Source organism: Macaca fascicularis, chromosome 9, assembly GCF_037993035.2.
Source record: "Macaca fascicularis isolate 582-1 chromosome 9, T2T-MFA8v1.1".
Classification (NCBI taxonomy): domain Eukaryota; kingdom Metazoa; phylum Chordata; class Mammalia; order Primates; family Cercopithecidae; genus Macaca; species Macaca fascicularis.
The window spans coordinates 278262-296329 of record NC_088383.1 but is presented as its reverse complement, the minus strand read 5'-3'; the positions used below and the strand labels follow the sequence as shown (position 1 = coordinate 296329).

The following is an 18068-nucleotide window of genomic DNA, read 5'->3' as shown; positions in this document are numbered from 1 at the left end:
GGCCTCAGGAAGTTTCTCTCAGAGCCTGTTTCTTTCTCTAGCCAAGTAAATGATGCCTACCTCACCGGGCTTAACACACGCTCAGTACTCAGATGCTGTCTGATCTTTGTTATAGTTAGTATTTGGGGAACAGCGTGGCTGGTAAGAAAATGTGTTATCTTTACAATTTATACAATGTCATACAAGGCAAGCGTGAAACCGGGACACTACCTTAATCTGAAGATGCTGGTGCTTAGTCTTCTCCTCAAGCATTTTGTTGTCATTCTGGCGTGTGTCAGCCAAGTCATATGACGGTACCGCGTGCGTGATGCCAGCTCAGTTACCTTGGAATGGGGAACCTGAGGCTGCCAGGGAGCATCCCTCCTGCCTCCAGTCCTCGGGGGTTTCTCTCTCTCTCTCCTTTCCTCTGTCCCTCCCTATCCCCCAATCCTCCTCACCACTCCTGCTCCCCTCCCTACCCTCCTCACTTACTCTACAACAGAGGTCCAGACTTTGACAAATCCCAGCTGGGCCTATTTATCGCTTGGCTGGGAAAGCAGAGGGAAAGGGGCCCAGTTACTACAAAAATAGAGAATTGAAATAGAATGTGAGCTACTTTTGCGTCTTGTTTTTTATTTTAATCTGAATATAAAAGGCAAGTGTCAAACAAAATCGGTGCTAACTGCGCCACTCAGCTCCGAGTCTGCTTTGTCGGGGCTCCGTGGGTTCCCACGCCGTGGCCTTCTCCATGAGCGTCTGGACACGCCGTGGCTGTGAAAGGAGCATTCAGTTATGGTCCTTTGAATGTTCCAGAGTCATGTTTAATAAAAATCTTCACGTTTACCCACAGCCAAGCCTTGATTTAATAACAGGTACTGCAGGTCTCTGGGTGGGGCTGAGCCTCTGTTTTAGAAGCAGCTGCACCATCTGAGGGGCAGGTCCGTATGGGCTGGCAGGCGGCCTGGTCCTTGGAGCACAGGGTGGACCTGACTCAGTCCTGGCAGTGGGGGGCCTTGCAGTTCTAGGATGTAGTGATGCAACCTGTGGCATAAATAAAAAGCCTCATGTGCCCCCATGAGAAGCTGGGGCTTCCCCCTCAGTACTGTGGTGTGCTGTGTTTGTGATCGTGCAGATGTAAAAGGGTGAGGGAGATGTCTAAAAACCAGGCTCCCAAAGACAGCCCTTCATGTCTGGTGCTTTCATGTGTATATGCACACGTGTTTGACGCGTGTACACCTTCACACGTTCACCTCTTTCATGCGTGTACACCTGTTCCTGTGTTCATACACCTGTTTCGCGCATGCGCCTGTTTCGCCTGTGTATGTGCCTGCGCGTTCACCCTGTATTGCGTCATACGTTGTATTTTACATATTGGGTATTTTCAGTTTGTATCGTGAGCTTGTAACGACGTCGTGAAGAAAAGAGGGGGCCCTGGCAGCCTTTGGCTCTGAGAAACGTGATGTCACGGGAACAGATGAGACAGCCCGGGTGAGGCCGGCAGAGGCCATCGTGGCCTTGGGAGTCCGTGCACATCCACTGTCTGTCGCTGTGTGACAAGTGACCCCAAAACCTAGGGGCTTAAGGCAACATACACGTACGACTGTACAGCTTTTTCAGGTTGGAAATTCAGGGCAGCCCTGCTGAGCGGCTCTGGCCCAGTCCCCCGGGTCACTGTGAAGATGCTGTCCAGGGCTGCAGCCATCTGTAGGCTCAGCTGGGCTGGAAGTTCTGCTCCAGGATGCTGTGCTGACGTGTCTGCGGGCAGAGGCCTGGTTGTCCATACCTGGCCACTCCCCGGGGCTGCCAAGTGCATTCCTGCCCAGGGCCGCTCCTTTCCCCAGAGACGTAGCAGTGCTGGTCTTTATGCCCAGCATCAAGGTGGCCGGGTCAGGAGCAAAGACTTGTTTCCCCTACTCGGCGGCTACTCCTGCAGGGCTGGGAGACAGTGGAGGTCGCGCAGGAAGGTGTTCGCTGAAGACCGTGCTCTGTGACTTGACGGGTGTTCCTCCCAGGAGAGTGAAATGGAGACTGGACGCCGGAAGCAGCATCCTGCGTGACCCCATGTGTAGTAGGGTCACAGCAGAGCTAAGTCCTTCCTTTACAGATACTTTTCAGAGTCTACCCGCCTTTAGATTCTCCGATTAACGTGTCTGAGGAGGGTCCCAGGAGTCTGCCACCTGCCAGGCCAAGGAGGTTCCCTGCATGTGGCTGTCCCCTGACACCTTGAGAAACGTGACTCGAGAGAATCACCGAAGTTTCCTAAATGAGTCACCTGCTTTCTCTTCTCTTTGCTTTCATGCCCCCCCAGGGTAGGTCAGTCCTGTCAGCCGCAGCGATACCTGCATGCTGGGGTTCCAAGGAGATTGGGGGTGTGTCGGGTCCCCCAGGGAGATTCGGTGACTGAGGATGCTGTCATAGCAGCCAACACGTCCTTATTGTTTTCACTTTTAATGAAGTTCAGTTACTAGGTTTTCTGAGGCACAATGATGTCCTTGTGAAAAATTGGTGATCAGGGAAGCAAGCAAGTGTGGGAAAATGATCCTGCCCTTAAATCTAAAAAACGATGAAACAGCAAAGAGCCCTGAAGAGCCCATGAACCTCCTCATGGGGCGGTGAGGAGACACCTCAGTAATGGCTTAAAAAAAAAGTGATAATACTGAAGAAAAGGTAAACAAAATTTTGGGTCTCCTATGGGTAAAGAGATTGTGGTTTACATTTTGGAGGTATGCGTTTATATACTTATTTATTTTTCTTTGTTGGATTTAGAATTAGTTGAAATAATTGTGTTTTTTAAATTAAAAAAATTGGGGTATACGAAGTCTAATCCCTTTGTGACATTTCTGTACTGTGAGACTCCACATACAAAAGTGAAGCCCAGACTGTCTGTCTCTAATGAACCAGAGAGAGGTGGTCATCTCCTGCAGGCCGGTCTGGTCTCCAGGCATCTGGCCATCCTCCCAGTCTTGGGCACACCTGCATCACTGGTGCTTCCTGCCAGACTGTGACTCTGCCCAGGTTTCAGGAGCACCCGGAACTGTTTTCCTAGGGGCTCCTGCTTTGTCCTGGCTCCTGGAAGCACAGGCTTTTGACGAAGGACTCTCCCCACTGCCAGGTAAATTGGTGATTGCCCCATAGTCTGTATTTATCACATGGGGCACAGAGAGTCTGGGCGTGCTGTCCTGGCCCTGGAGCCAGCTCTAGGACTGCCCGGCGGCATTGCCTCCACCCCTCATCTGGGAACAGGGCGGTGGGGAGGAGAAGGGAAGCAGGGTCTTGACCCTTCTGCGTCTCGAGAACACGGGGAACACATCGTCTCATTGCCTCACACCATTCACAGCCCAAGCTTGTGTGAAGTATTATTTTATAACCTCCCCTGACAATGATGTATTTTATATAAGCAGCACATAAAGTGGTAATTTAATACCCTATCGAGCAGGATTAAACAATAAGGAGCAGATATCACTGTAGAAAAGTTACTTTATCCGGGAAACATTTATCTACTGCAGGTGGATGTGAATCATGGCTTCCTCCTCGGTGGCTCCTGATGAGCCTGTGAAATTCTGTCCTGTTCACCACTGTTAGTTATAAGCTACACCTTTCCTTCTATGACGTTAGTTACAAGCTCTACCTTTCCTTCTATGATGTTTATTTCTTGCCTGTTCAGCACTGTTAGTTACAAGCTATACCTTTTCTTCTGTGATGTATATTTCTTGAAGGCATGGACTAAATCCTAATTCCACAGTATTCGATGCACATACTCAAGAGATACTTGTTTGAATGAATGGATTAATAGAAAATAGAAGTGGTGACTTCACTTTATTTCATTATGTCAAACTTTGTCTACACGGAAAATTATATGGTCCTTTGGAAAAACAGGGCCTCTGTGCAGGGTTGTTAGAGATTGTGAGAATGCCGCAAATGGCTCTGTGGCTCTAGGCTCACAAAGGGCTTGAGGGACTTGGTGGCGCACCTGTGTTGAAAACTGAGTTCTGCAAATCCATTCGAGTGACCTGCCAGCACACACAATCCTACTTCCCAGTTGATTTCTGCACAGAGGCTTCTCCTGAATGCCCCAGGTGAACGTGGGTTCAGCCAGCACTGCTGGGCTTCCACAGCAAGCCAGGGTGCTGCAGGGACGAGAGAGAAGAGGGGCAGGACCAGGATCTTCCTGGGCCCCAGTGCCCGTGTGGGGACGCTGCCTGGCCTGGCTTTTCTGGGGGAGGTCAGGGAAATGATGGCATGGAGGGACTGTTGGTATGAGTCGCTTGCTCAAACATAGATCCCAGGCCTGTGTGTGGAGGCAAATAGAAATTTATGTGGGTATCATCAGTAACATAGCAAACATGGGCTTCTTCACTAGGGTGGCTGACCCTCTTGCTCATCTGCTGAGCAAAGGCCCGGCCCGGCCCGGCCTGGCCTGGCCTGGCCTTCTACGCCTCCACAGTGAGCTTTTCTCAAGCTCTGTCCACTCCATGGAGATAGCCGGAGCCAGGGCAGATATGGGGTGTTTTCCACTTTTTATTTATTTTTTTCTTTTTTGAGATGGAGTCTTGCTCTGTCGCCTAGGCTGGAGTGCAGTGGTGTGATCTCGGCTCAGTGCAAGCTCCACCTCCCAGGTTCACGCCATTCTCCTGCCTCAGTCTCTCGAGTAGCTGGGGCCACAGGTGTCCGCCAACACACCAGGCTAATTTTTTGCGTTTTTAGTAGAGTCAGGGCTTCACCGTGTTAGCCAGGATGGTCTCAATCTCCTGACCTCGTGATCCACCAGCCTCGGCCTCCCAAAGTGCTGGGATTACAGGCGTGAGCCACTGCACCCGGCCAGGTATTTGTCAGTTTTTGAAAGCTACATTTAAAGAATGAAATAGACCGAACAGAATTACTTCCTTTTGAATATTTAATACTCAGTCTACCAGAACACTTAAATATAGCTAATGTATTCAAATAATAAGAAAGAACTTTCCCTCTGTTCCAAAGAAAAAGTATAAACAACCTTTTACTTGTCAGGGATTTCACTATGTTTCTAAAAAGCCAGCAAGCACTTTTCCTGAAATAGACCCATCTCTTCCTCTGCATAGACCCTATGAACATTTTAGCTACATTTCTGCTGTATCTTAATGTGATAGATTGTAGAAAATTCCTTGCTACTGGAACTTCACGATGCTTTCCTTTGAAACATCAAATAGAAAGTATGGATAGTAAATCTCAGACTAGTTGCAATTATCAGTCTTGGTAGAGCTGCCACCCACAGCCTCTGTCAATTACAACAGAGTGTGTCTCCCCAGCAACCCGGATTAGATTGCGGACCAAGCCAGGCTCACCCAGGATTCAGTGCAACGTCTTTCAAAGCGGTAGTCACTGCCCCTGGAGGAGACTTGAGAAGTCCTCCCTTTGATGCCTGTGCAGGGCTGTTCTCAGATCACAGCAGCTGCAGCTGCAGCTGCAGCTGCAGCAGCATCTCAGAGGATGCCAGCAGGGGTGTCCTGGGTATTGACATCACGGTAGGGGCCTGCAGTGTCTGAATGAAATGGGCCGTGAAAGTGAGCACCCTAGAGGAGTCCACAGCCACGTTTCAAAGGTGCAGTGGCCCGAGGTGAACCCCAGAGCACTGAGGAGCCTGGAGTTGACCTGTCACGACTTCATTGAGAGAGCTGACGGAATTCCGTACCTGTGCGGGCAAAATATGGCTGTTTGCGCTTGGCCCCTTCTCAGTCCAGGGCCAGGGAGGTTGTCTGCACAGCTAGTGGGAGCTTAACTTTGTGCACACTCGGGGTTGGGTCCCACTCCTTTCTGTGATCCCAGGGAAGATAGACATGCCGAGCTCTCCTGGAAGAGGGCCCTGACGAGTGGAAGCTGAGCTTCAAGATGGTCGGCCTTGTGGTGTGCGTGGCGGGTTCGGAGTCGGTGTGTGCTGAGTGGGGGCCCGGCTGCTGCTGTCGCTATTGGGCTCAGCAGACGCTGCGGGGGACGTGGCTCCTGTTGTACTTGGTGGTTTTCTCCTCACAGGAGTGGGTTTCCCTGCTGTGAAGGTGTCGGGGCTGTGACAGGCAGCCTGGCAGGAGGAAGACGCTCGTGGGGTTGTGCCCCGAAGCCCCCTTCCTCTTGAGGAGCATGAAGGGGGTTTGGGACCCTGCTTCCGGCTGCGCTCCCTTGCTAGGTTCTTGGCCTCGGGGGCCAGGAGAAGCTGAGTACAGGCCTGAAACCTGGACCCCTTCCACAGCCTCCGTGGCGTTTGTGGTGGTATGCGGGACGAGGCCCTTGGAACTCCAAGCCCTACGCTGGCATGCCCGCCCACTGGGGCATCTTGGGCACCTGCTGTGTGCTTGGCTCCGTGGTGGGGTGGGCGGTAGCAAGGGCTGTGGGGTAGAGTGGACACGGTACGCGGATGATGAGAAGCGTCAGGGAGGCAGTGAGAGCACAGCTGAGACCTGCAAGGAGGGGACTGGCTGTGGGTGTTGGGGCTCAGGGAGCTGCCTCTACCCAGAGCCACAGTGGCCAGTGAGGGCAGAGCAGGGGACCGAGGCCCAGGGAAGCCGTGTGTATGGTTCGCATCAGGTGTGCGGGTCTGCCGGGCTGTGCGGCCCTTCTCAGTCCTGGCTGGGCCTGGGGTCCCAGAGGGAACGGAGGGTCTTTGCATCTCCCTCCTCTTGCTTCCCTGCTGCTTCCTGGTCAAGGGATGCTTCTTTATTGCAACTCTGGCAGTTATTCTGCATATTAAGAGGAGTTTCACAAAATCGTAGGGGGGGAGGCGGACTAGGGATTCATTTTTTTTTTCTCCCCCTGATTTTACACGGAGCCTTCTACTACCCCTTAGTGTGGAGGCAGAGTGCAGATGCTCTACAGTTATCTATCCAGGAAGAGAAGAGCTGATGGGAAGTCACAGATCTGATCATTGCAATAGCACTGACATTTTTAAGTGGGAGAATGCTGATGTCTATAATAATCAGAGTAAAACTTCAGTAGCTTCAACATAAAGATTCTGAGATGATCTTAGAGCCATTTCGTCCCTAGATCCTTCTGCAGTGTGGAGTGTGACATCTCTACCAGCCTCTGGTCAGTGGCCGCCTGTGGGTAACTGAATGCTTGAAGTGTAAATGAGAACTTCTAATTTTATTTAATTTTAGTCAAATTTAAATAGCTATATGGCCCGGGCACCGTGGCTCATTCGTGTATTCCCAGCAGTTTGGGAGGTCGAGGCGGGTGGATCATGTGAGGTCAGGTGTTCAAGACCAGCCTGGCCAACAAGGTGAAATCCCATCTGTACTTAAAAATACAAATAAAATAGTCTGGCGCGGTGACAGGCGCCTGTAATTCCAGCTACTCGGGAGGCCGAGGCAGAAGAATCACTTGAACTCGAGAGGCAGAGGTTGCAGCAAGCCGAGATCGAGCCACTGCACTCCAGCCTGGGTGACAGAGGGAGACTCTGTCTTAAGAAAAAAAAAGATTTTAAAAAACCCTACATGCCCCTAGTTGCCTCTGTAGGAGACGGCATGGTTCCAGAAGGTAGACTTTGTGTTGAGGACTCTGCAGCGTCAGGCTGGAGACAGTCTCCCTTCCTAGCAGCGTGGGCCCCTGGGCTGTTCTTCTACCAGAAGGGATGGTGGCGTCTCTGGGAGGTATCTGTAGACTCAGATCTGTGTGGATTAGTGGCTTGTGTTACTCACAGATACTTAATTTTATGGGTAAATGAATATCTGGACTGGCTGCAACTTCAGGGCGAGATTCGGGAGTAGGGAGTGAAAAGTGACGACGGAACCCTGGGCTTGTCCTGCTGCCCCCAGGACCCGGTCGGGGTGCCTTCTCGTCTGAAGTCCCAGCACGTGGTCAGGGTACCCCTTGCCTCTGAAGCCCCCAGGAAGTGATCGGGGCACCAATCCCCTCTGAAGCCCCAGCACCTGGTCGGGGCACCCCTCCCTTCTGAATCCCCCAGTACCTGGTCGGGGCGCCCCTCCCTTCTTAAGCCCCCAGACCCTCCTGGCCTGCGGTGCTGCTTCTCCAAATGCTGTCCTTGGCTGTTTTCCAGGAGTCACCTGCACCAGAGCAGGCTGCGTGTGTCATTTCTTGTCGGATCTGGGGTGTCGGTGAAGCTCATTTATCTTGTCTTCCTCCTCATGTGCCGTATCTCACCTGTTGACTGTCTGAGTTTGTGTGAGTGCGTGTTGTGCGTTCTCAGGCTGTACTCGGTGCTTAGGTGACAAGAACGTCTTAGAGCAACGGACTGTCTGCTCCAAAGGACGCTGGGCATGAATCGAGACACAGTTTACTTGTGGGGTTTAAATTTCCTGGGTGTTGGAGGCAATTAAGGGGAAACAAGGTCTAAAAAAGCCCCTGCAGATGAGGAAGGCAATAATGAAAAAAATTACTCTATACACACTTAGCAGTTGATTTAATTTGTAGGTGAATTTTGCATTTCGGGAACTACTAAAGGTACTGTTTGTAGGGATTCCTTGATGAGCTTCTTGTTTTCTGTCTAGAAAGTAAAGTGGATCGGTTTTGCCTTTAATGCTGACTGACTAGAATCTACTTCCTTTTCCCCCCATTCACGTTAGGGTGAGGATTGGACTGGAAGAGCTGTAGGATCTCTTTATTTCTGATCTTAAATGAATTTTTTCTTCAATGCCCTGTTCTTTGGTTTGGGAAATGTGCTCAATTTGTACCGTGCTTTAAATGTACACAAGGGTCGAAATTGCTACTTTTCTTTAAAGTTAGATATAACATCTTAAGTAAAATGTCATCTATAAATCAGGCACAGTCTGGGGCCTGGAGACCCCTCTTGTCGCTTCCTTCCAGCTGTGTCTTCTTCCCTGGCCACATTGCCCTGGCCACATCTCCTCCCCACACCACGCCGTGTCATCCGCCCACCACCTCACCTCTGGTCACAACACCTCCCTCCCGGCCACATCACCTGTGGCCTCACTGCCTGCCTCCCTCCTTCCTGGTGGCCTCCGTGGCTCCCACTGTCTGCCCTCCCGAGGGTCTGTTCAAGGCTCCTTCCCCGTTTTCCACTCCTGAGTGGGTCTCGGGGCCTAGATGTTTCACAGGATGCAAGTTTCTTCCCTTCCAGCCGTGGGTCTCTGAGCGACAACTCCAGAGAGGGCACTAAGCTCTCCTTACCTACCTGGGGGGCCCTGAGCCCTGACCACCGACCACCAGGGCTTTTCTGCAGTGTGTGGGGCAGACTCATGCATGAATTGGACTAAAAAGATGCTTCCAGGAATCCTTGTTTTAAGTGCACTGGAGCAGAGATGGGGAGAGGGGACCACCTGGTTTGCTCAGAATTTGGTCCTGATCACAGCCAATGAGGCAACATAAGCACCTCCTAAATGAAGTGTTCCACAGACTGATTTTACACATGACAGAAAGGCTTCACACAATGAGTGAGTTTGAGCTGCATTTGAAGGAAGAACAGGTCCCTGTAGGTGGAAATGAAAGGTAAGCGTGACCCAAGCCATCAGCAGCAGCGGGGGTGGGGTGGTGCAGACTCCCCATGGATGGTGGGCATGGCTGAAATGCAGGAGAGGGCAGGGGTGCGAAGGAACAGCAGGGCGGCAGTAAAATTCCCCTGCAGAGAGGGGACGTGACTGAGATATTATCACATGTATACAACTGAGAGATGATTTGAGGAGGATTTCTGGGAGCCTGTGGGAAGAGCACGTGGTCATCATCAGTTCTCGGGATCTCCTTTTATGAAGTGAAAATAGTCTTGCCTCTGCCTATCTTGTGAGCTGTTGTGACGATCAAATCGGATAATCTTCAGCGAGCCTTGTAAATGCTAAAGGTTATGACAGACTGTTCCAGCCCCCTTGTCTCTACCCTCCTTTCCTCCTGGGTAACGTGAACCCTGCTGGGTACCTCACTATCTGCCTGGTTTCCTCCTCCATAACGTGAGCCTTGAGTACTTGCTGGGTACCTCGCTGTGCACCTTCCTTAGTAACGTGAGCCCTGAGTATTTGCTGGGTACCTCGCTACCTGCCGTACAGCTGGCTGTAGAATTGTCAAACGCACTTGGCTGGCACATAAGCAGAAGTGCTCGCTGGGCCTTGGGAGGGCTTTGTGACATGTGGGTGCCTTCTGTTCCCTGTTAGGCTGGAGCTGCAGGAGCCCCCCTAGACCAGATAGAGGACCAAGGCTGTGGCCTCGGGGTGGGGGCTGGGGGAGCTCCCTGGGTTTATTGTGTGGGTGAGAGCAAACTTCAGTCCCGCTGTGGCATTGGGATTCAGGGTTCCTTCTGGAATGTTCTGAGTGAGAAACAGGAAGTGCGCACAGGTGCGTCTTCTGCGGATTTTATGGTTATCTCTTGGGAGAGCACTGGTGCCTCTGAACTATGAACCTGCAGAACCACTTGTTCCACTAACGGCCGCCTTTATATAAAGAATGACTTACAAAAGATGCCACTTCAGATGGAGGTATTTGCAGGTGTGGCCTGAAAAATGAACAAAATGACTTTCATCTCAAGGAAAGTACCTTACATTTTTCCCAATGATAGACATTTGAGCTTTCCAGCGAATATTAAAACATAAAAATCTTGTGTCCACCACTTTCTCATGTGATCAATGGTGATACTGATGTGGGTTTTTTTTTTTTTTTTTTTTTTTTTTTTTTTTTTTGGACATATAATGAAATGTGGAAGCCGCTCATAACTCTGAACCAGTATTTTCTAACCAATGTGTGATTACAAAATCGTGTGCTGGTAAAAGCCATTCAAGTGCAAGACGGACCAGTCGACTTAGAAGGAATTGGGGCAGAAAGGCCCGTCGACCAGAGCACAGACTCTGTGTTGCAGACAGCCTGTACGGAAGTGCCACTTGTTACATTTGGCAGCAGAGAATACCTAAAATGATCTGAAAACACAATGAAAATACTGCTTCCTAATTGTATATCAGTATGGGGTCGGACTTTCTTCATAAACTTCAGCCATGGCTCTGCAGCCCACTGAACGCAGATGCAGGCATGAGAATCCTGCTGTCTGAGGTGCAGAGATGTTAGGTGTTTTCACAGTAGCACAAACTGTTGCCACGCTGCTGCTTATTTTGGAAAATGGTTTCTTCTTTAAGACTGTGTTAAGATGTAATGACTTTATCCTTGTAAAAGAAACTAAATTATGTTCTTTTTTTTTTTTTTTTTTTTTTTTTGAGACGGAGTCTTGCTCTGCCACGCAGGCCGGAGTGCGGTAGTGTGACCTCAGCTCACTTCAACCTCTGCCTCCTGAGTTCAAGCGATTCTCCTGCCTCAGCCTCCCTAGTAGCTGGTACTACAGGTGTTCAGCACCATGCCAGGTTAATTTTTGTATTTTAGTAGAGACGGTGTTTCACCATGTTGGCCAGGCTGGTCTCGAACTCCTGACCTCAAGTGATCCACCTGTCTCTGCCTCCCAAAGTGCTGGGATTACAGGCATGAGCAGCCACCACTCCCGGCCTGATGAGAAAACTTTTTTGTGCTCTTTAATAAAGTGCAAAGGGTTCCTGAGACCAAAAAGTTTGAAAACCACTGGCTTAAACCGACAAAATTGTCCATGATTCTTCAGTGTATCTTCTAATCTGTTGATGGAGAGAGGACAGCAAGGGTTGCTTTACTTTTTTCCTTTCACAACTCAATGGTGCTGGGACAACTGGGGTATCCACATAGAAAAGGATGGACTGGACCCTTCCTCACCCTACATGCAAAGCTCAACATGGTTCCAATGTAAGGAGCTGACTGAGACCCATTCTGTCAGTCTGCTGGGTACCATAACGGACACCACAGACCGTGCGACTTAGACAATAGCATCTTATTTCCTTTTTTCTGGAGACTGGAAGCCTGGGATCAAGGTGAGGGCAGGGTTGGATTCTCTGGGGCCTCACCCCATGCTGTGTAGACAGCTTCTTCTCTGTGTCCTCACAGGTTTCTCTTACGTGTATGCAGCACTGAGGACTGTGTCTAAATTCTCTTAAAAGAACACCAGTCATACTGGATCAGGGCCTACTTTTAAGATCTTAGGGGACCTAAATTGCCAAGTTAAAGGCCCTGTATGTAAATACAGTGACATTTTGGGTTTCTGGGGTTGTGACTTTAACATGGAATCTTGGGGGAGGGGGACAGTTCAGCTCATAACACCTTTAGGGGAGAATCCTGGAGAAACTGTTAGGTTGGATTAGGCAATGTTTCCTTGGCTGAGACGTCTAGAGCTATAACAAGCAACTGAAGGGAAAAAGACGGTATCAAAATTAAAAATGTTCAATTCAGAGGATACTATTAAAGTAAAAAGACAACCCACAGAACAGGATACATTATCACGATAAGGACCTGATATCAAGAATATATTCAAAAACTCTTAATAAAAATCCAATTTAAAAATGGACAAAGGATTTGAATAGACATTCTCCAAAGAAAGACATACAAATGCCTTAAAAAGCACATGAGATGTTTAGCAGAATTCGTCATCTTAGAAATGGAAATCAAAACCACCGTGAAATAACACTTCACAACCACCGTGATGGGTGGGTAAAACCCCAGTATTGGACAGTGACATGTTGGTGAATTGGGGAAAACTGAAATCTTGATATATTGCTAGTGGGAGGGGAAGTAAAATGGTGCAGTTGATTTGGAAAAGTCTGACAGTTCCTCAGAAAAGCATGAAATCACCGTACGACCCAGCAATTTCACTCCTAGCCATATGCTCAAGAAAACTGAAAACATTTTTCCAAAAAGTATGTCATGCCTGAATCTTCACAGCAGCATTATTCATAGTAGTAGAAACAGTCCAGGTGTCTGTCAACCGGTCACTCACTGAGATTCCACTCACCTTAGACGTGAAAGATGTCAGCACCGAAGGTCACACCAAAGGTCATGCACTGTACGATTCTCCTCACAACAGGTGTCCAGAATGGGCAAATCCAGAGAAAAGGAAGTTGGCTGGTGATTGCCAGGGGCTGGTAGAAGGAAGGAGCCAGGTGCTGACTCTTAATGGGTTCAAGGTTTCTTTGGCCTGTGGTGAAAAAGTCCCGGAATTACATACTAGTGGTTGATGTGCAGCTTTTAGAATATGCTAAAAAGACTGAATTGTATTCTTTAATATTGGGGCTTTTGTGCTTTGTAAATTGCTTTTCAATTTAAAAAGGAATTCAAGAAGTTATTTGGTGTTGATATGATAGTATCCAAAACAAGTTACTATGTAACTCACGTCCCCAGAGTTAAACTTCATTTTCTGAGGATCTTGAAGTGTTTGAGGCTAGGAGACACAACGATCCTATACTGTATGTTACACCCCATCTTACTGATTTCTATCTCACATAACCATATTCAGGAAAAACCGACATGTAAATGTGAGCTGAATGCTATGCAGAGGCACATTCCTCTTACCCAGATGATCTTTAGTGGTACAGTAAGAGATGAGATCATAGCAACGTTAGTTTAGTTAGTTTTAATTTCCATGGCAACAGGAATTTGGCACATGGGATGAGTTAGATCTCCCTGCACAGCTCCTAACGGGGTTGCCCATTTCTGTGTGGTGTCTGTGTATATTCTCGCTGTGGAAATAAGTGATAGCACCTGCACAAACACTTGTCCGGAAGCGCACACGAAGCTGGTGAAGGCAGAGGACAGGCGAGAGGGAAGCATGGCTCAGCCCTGGCAAAGAAGACCGTTATTCCAAACGCAAAATATTCAGGAACACAATCCTTGGGAAGACTGGTGATGTCTTTAGACCTCACCACTATCGGGTTGTATCTGTGCAGCCAGTTACCAGAGCCGCAGAACGGCGTGTGTTGGTATTGGTGTCATCACTCAACGATTCTGACTTTTCCTGGTGCTGAGGATGACTGCATATGGCAGAAGCAAAGTGCTAATCTAGCACAGGTCATCATATCCAAGTTCTTTTCTATGAAGGCGGGCAGGGTTAGGAACCACCCCACCCCACCCCACCCCACTCCCCAATCCTATAAGAACTGGGATCTGATGATCTGTGCTGTCGAGAGAGGCAGGGTTAGAACACCTCATTCCTCAATCCCATTGTTGAAAATAATAGTTGGATTGGGAGGGTTTTTACTCCTAAGGTTGAAGCCGTGCATTTCTGGAGCCTGGGCTGTCAGTCATGGTGGCTGGGGAATGCTGGGGCTGCGGTTGTCTGGCTGCCGGTAGCCCTGCTGGTGGGTCCTCCCTCTTTGACACCGTTCATTTCTGAAGCTTGCTTTCCCCGGTGTTGGAAGTAGCAGCACTGGAGGAATGGCCGCCTTCCTACAGTGAAGCTCTGGCAGGAGAGGAGAAGATACGGAGCGTCTGTTCAAGGACGTGACGTTCTGGGCACTGCACCATGCGTTCTGCTTCTCAGCTGTGCCTCCTGGTTGATGTTACCATCACCTGGCATTTCCCAGGAGGTAACTCGCGAATGCCACACTGATGGAACAGTGCGGCTCGAGTCCAGGGCCGCTAGAGCACATCAACAAGGTCAGGCTGGACGCATGTGCTTGCTGACAGGAAAATGACAGGAAATGACATGTCAGTTCAGGAAAATGACAGGAAATGTCATGTCAGTTCAGGAAAATGACAGGAAATGTCATGTCAGTTCAGGAAAATGACAGGAAATGTGTTTGCTGACAGAAAAATGACAGGAAGACGACAGGAAAGAGGCCCATGAGGAGAGGAACCAGTAGATTCAAGGCAGTTAACCGAAGGAGCGAGCCATCACAGGCTGGGAGGACACCCCAGCCACAGTGGATGTCAGCGGTGGTGGCTGGACTCGGGGTCCGTGAATGTTGCATGATCGAACGTGTTTGGTACATTCTCAGCTCCTGCCCAGGTGCCTCCCAAGCATCAGGTGTTGTGGCTCCCCACACCCTTCCCATCTGTGTGTAGCATGACCACCACCTTCCTACCGTGTGTTTGTCCTATCACGGCTGCTGTGCCTAACGGACGCTTTGCTTTCCAGCTACTTTCCTATAACCAAAGCCCTTGAACGACTTTGCGTTTCAGAGACGACAGGGTATTAGTTTTTCATGATTGCTCTGAGGATTGCCGAAAGCAAATGTAACTTACAGGATGGAAGATATTGGAGACAGTAATTATAGATGACTTTTCTCAGTTTTTTGATTGTGGTAAAGTTACACAGCACTCTATTTTTAAGTGTATGGTTTTGTGGCATTAAGTGTGTTCACACTGTCGTGCTGCGATCACCGCCATCCATCTCCAGAACTTTCTGGTCTCCCCACGCTTGAAACTCGGTCTACCAAACACTAGCTCTCCTCCCGCCCCAGCTCTGGTAAGCACTACAGGTTGCTTACAAAATAAGCTTTTTCAGTAAGAGAAGGGGCAAGGAAAAGAGCTCTAAAGACTGTCTTGAGATTTGAGGAAGTGTTTTAGGTTTTGTTGTGTGGTTCCCGGTGTAAAGGAACTATTGAAGACGTGGGAAGGCGAAGGTCTGTGATCTCAGGAAGTGCTGGGCTGGGCAGCTTTCCCACTGTGACGGGGGCACTTGCCCTCAAACCTGTCTGAGATAATCGCGTGAGGATGGTGCTGCATTGTGACAGCTCTGAACTTGGTCTCCTTGAACGTTGCCAGGTACATAAGCTTTGGCGGTTACCGTCTAGTGTCTGTGGGAGACCTAGAATTTGAACATTGTTGACTTTAGGACACACTCATTTTATAACACTCTACCTGTTCTCATCAATAGGAAATATGCTGTGTCCTTTTTTTTTTTTTTTTTTTTTTGAGAGGGAGTCTCGCTCTGTCGCCCAGGCTGGGGTGCAGTGGCCGGATCTCAGCTCACTGCAAGCTCCGCCTCCTGGGTTTACGCCATTCTCCTGCCTCAGCCTCCCGAGTAGCTGGGACTACAGGCGCCCGCCACCTCGCCCGGTTAGGTTTTTTTGTTTTTTTTTTTTGTATTTTTTAGTAGAGATGGGGTTTCACCGTGTTAGCCAGGATGGTCTCGATCTCCTGACCTCGTGATCCGCCCGTCTTGGCCTCCCAAAGTGCTGGGATTACAGGCTTGAGCCACCGCGCCCGGCCTTTTTTTTTTTTTTTTTTCCCCCCTTAATATTCTGTGTTGCCGTAACAGTAGTTGCAGCGGACGCTACTTCTGGTTCATGGTCATCACCAAACACAAGCTTCAGGAAACCGTGTGAAAAATGAAGGGGAAAGTGCTGTTCTGCAAAGGGCTTTTTTGAACATCTTGTTTTTTTCTGGAATATCTGTTTTGGTGTAAAACGTTTTCATATTTAGGGGTTTGTAACGTGTTTTATACTGGTTAGCTTTGAAACCCCATGTTTTTGCATGCCATGGGGCTGCTTTATCCTGTTATTCTATGATATAGCAGGTTGGCAAAACTATTGGTTATTTCACTTTAAAAACCAAAGCAGCTTACAGATTGAGTGTGATTCTTGTAAGAATTTAATTGTAAAATTGATTTGTGTTCAACAAGCTTACTGGAATGGCTAGATCCGTGGACAAAAAGATAAGAACATGTCAAGTCTCTGGGCCAGGAAGGACTTCCAAATAATACAAGTGATACACATTAATTTCTTAACAAAAGATTAGATTTAGTACATAACTGTTTAAAACCTCCATATTTTCTATTATAGCCATTCCACAGTGCCCATGGGGGTGGGCTGCAGGACTGCCTATGGAATCCAAGGTCTTTGGGCGTTGAGGTCCCTGCAATAAAATGGCATCGTGTTTGCATATGACATATGCACATCCTCCTGCAGATAGTCATGTCAGGGTTGCTCGTAACAGCTATACCATGGACATTCCATGCGAGTAGTTGTTTAATGAATAATAAAGTCTGAATGCTTAGTACAAACACATTAAAAAATATGTTGATCTATGGTTGGTTGAATCCACAGGCCTGGAACCCCGGGAGAGAATACAAACTCTAGAAGCAAAACGAACAAAGCACTTGAGGTCAGCAGTGACGGGTGTGGGATCACACTGAATCTCATGTGCTTTGCTGTCTGTGTCACTGTGTCCCGTGTAAACGGGAATCATTTGTAGCTTAAGGTAAAATAGGTAACAGGAAACACTACAGAGTGGGCACGAAGGCGCGCCCCTCATTACCCCGTGTTACAGCCAAGCGTCTGCCTCCTAGGGAAGGATTTGTTCTGTGGGGAGACTAGACGTTGATGATTTCCGGATGTGTGAAGGGAAACTCCCTCCGAGAAGCGTGGCTTTGGCCGGAGCACATCAGACGAGAGTTACCGTGGCATGGAGTTTCCACAGTGGCCCTCAGGCCTGCTGCTTCTCTCCTCTCCCCACCCCTGGCCCTGACTCTTACCAAGGGAGGCAAGTTCAGCTCCAGCTGAGCCCCGCACAGGGCTGTGGGTCTCTAGGGCAGGTGCCCACCTTCGCCTGAACAGGCTGTGTCAGAGGAGGGTCTGGCTGTACTTGAGCTGTGAGAGATGCTCTCAGAGATCCAGCATCCTGAAAACCCAGGTGCTGAAGGTTCCTTCTCTTCCACCATCCTGCGGGGAAGGGGGTCTTATCCTGCTTCCCCTCAACCCAAGCTGACTTCTTGTCTGTTCTGTACACCTAGGTTTTCAGAACAGTTTTGTTAATCATCTAGCAGACAAACAACCATAAGGTGACAGCCTGGGAGGGTAGACGGCGCTGGAAGGTAGTTTCCTGAATAACAGCGTTCAGTTTCCTGTTTTGCCATCATTTGACCCAAGGCCCCAAGATAATTGAAATATTGTCAGCCAAACACCGATTTTTTAATCTGAGTTTTTTTTTTCTTTTTAAGTTATGGGTGCAAACTTATAACCAGGGACCTGACAAAAGAGAAGGATTTATTTGCAAAGTGAATGTCGGGGATGGTTGGCATTTGCCAACTCTGACTAGCAGGGACCCAGGCTGCTTCCGTTCTGCCGCCCGACTCCTGATCCTCCAGCTCCTGCCCCTGTTCCCACCAGCAGGAAGAGGAGCGGGAAGGTGCCTTTTCCCCTTTAAGGGGGTGAGGTGAGAGTTGCACCTGCCACTTAGCTAGTCCCTGGGGTGATTCTCCAGCATGGGTGGGAGTTGGGTTTGGAGGCCTGAGCCCCGTGAAGCTGGGGTTGCTGTTCCCTGAGCAGCAGGAAACTGGACTCTGGGAAGTGGGGTCAGAGGGTAGCATCCTCAGGAGGGGCCTC

General features: G+C 49.1%; 1 long non-coding RNA gene across 6 annotated transcripts in view; it reads right to left on the bottom strand.

Moving 5' to 3' along the window:
• Positions 1–594: 594 nt before the first annotated feature.
• Positions 595–18068, bottom strand: part of LOC135964982 (uncharacterized) — a 144124-nt gene continuing 126650 nt past the window's right edge. For 2 of the 6 annotated variants that reach the window (XR_012417304.1, XR_012417305.1), the window contains 2 exons: positions 12758–12940; positions 595–4822 (listed from right to left, as the gene is read on the bottom strand). This is a non-coding gene — a long non-coding RNA (uncharacterized lncRNA). Of the gene's footprint in view, positions 4823–7436; positions 7611–10359; positions 10400–12175; positions 14421–18068 lie in introns of those variants that run through there. The other 4 variants (XR_012417306.1, XR_012417307.1, XR_012417308.1 and 1 more) reach the window with 4 other exon arrangements.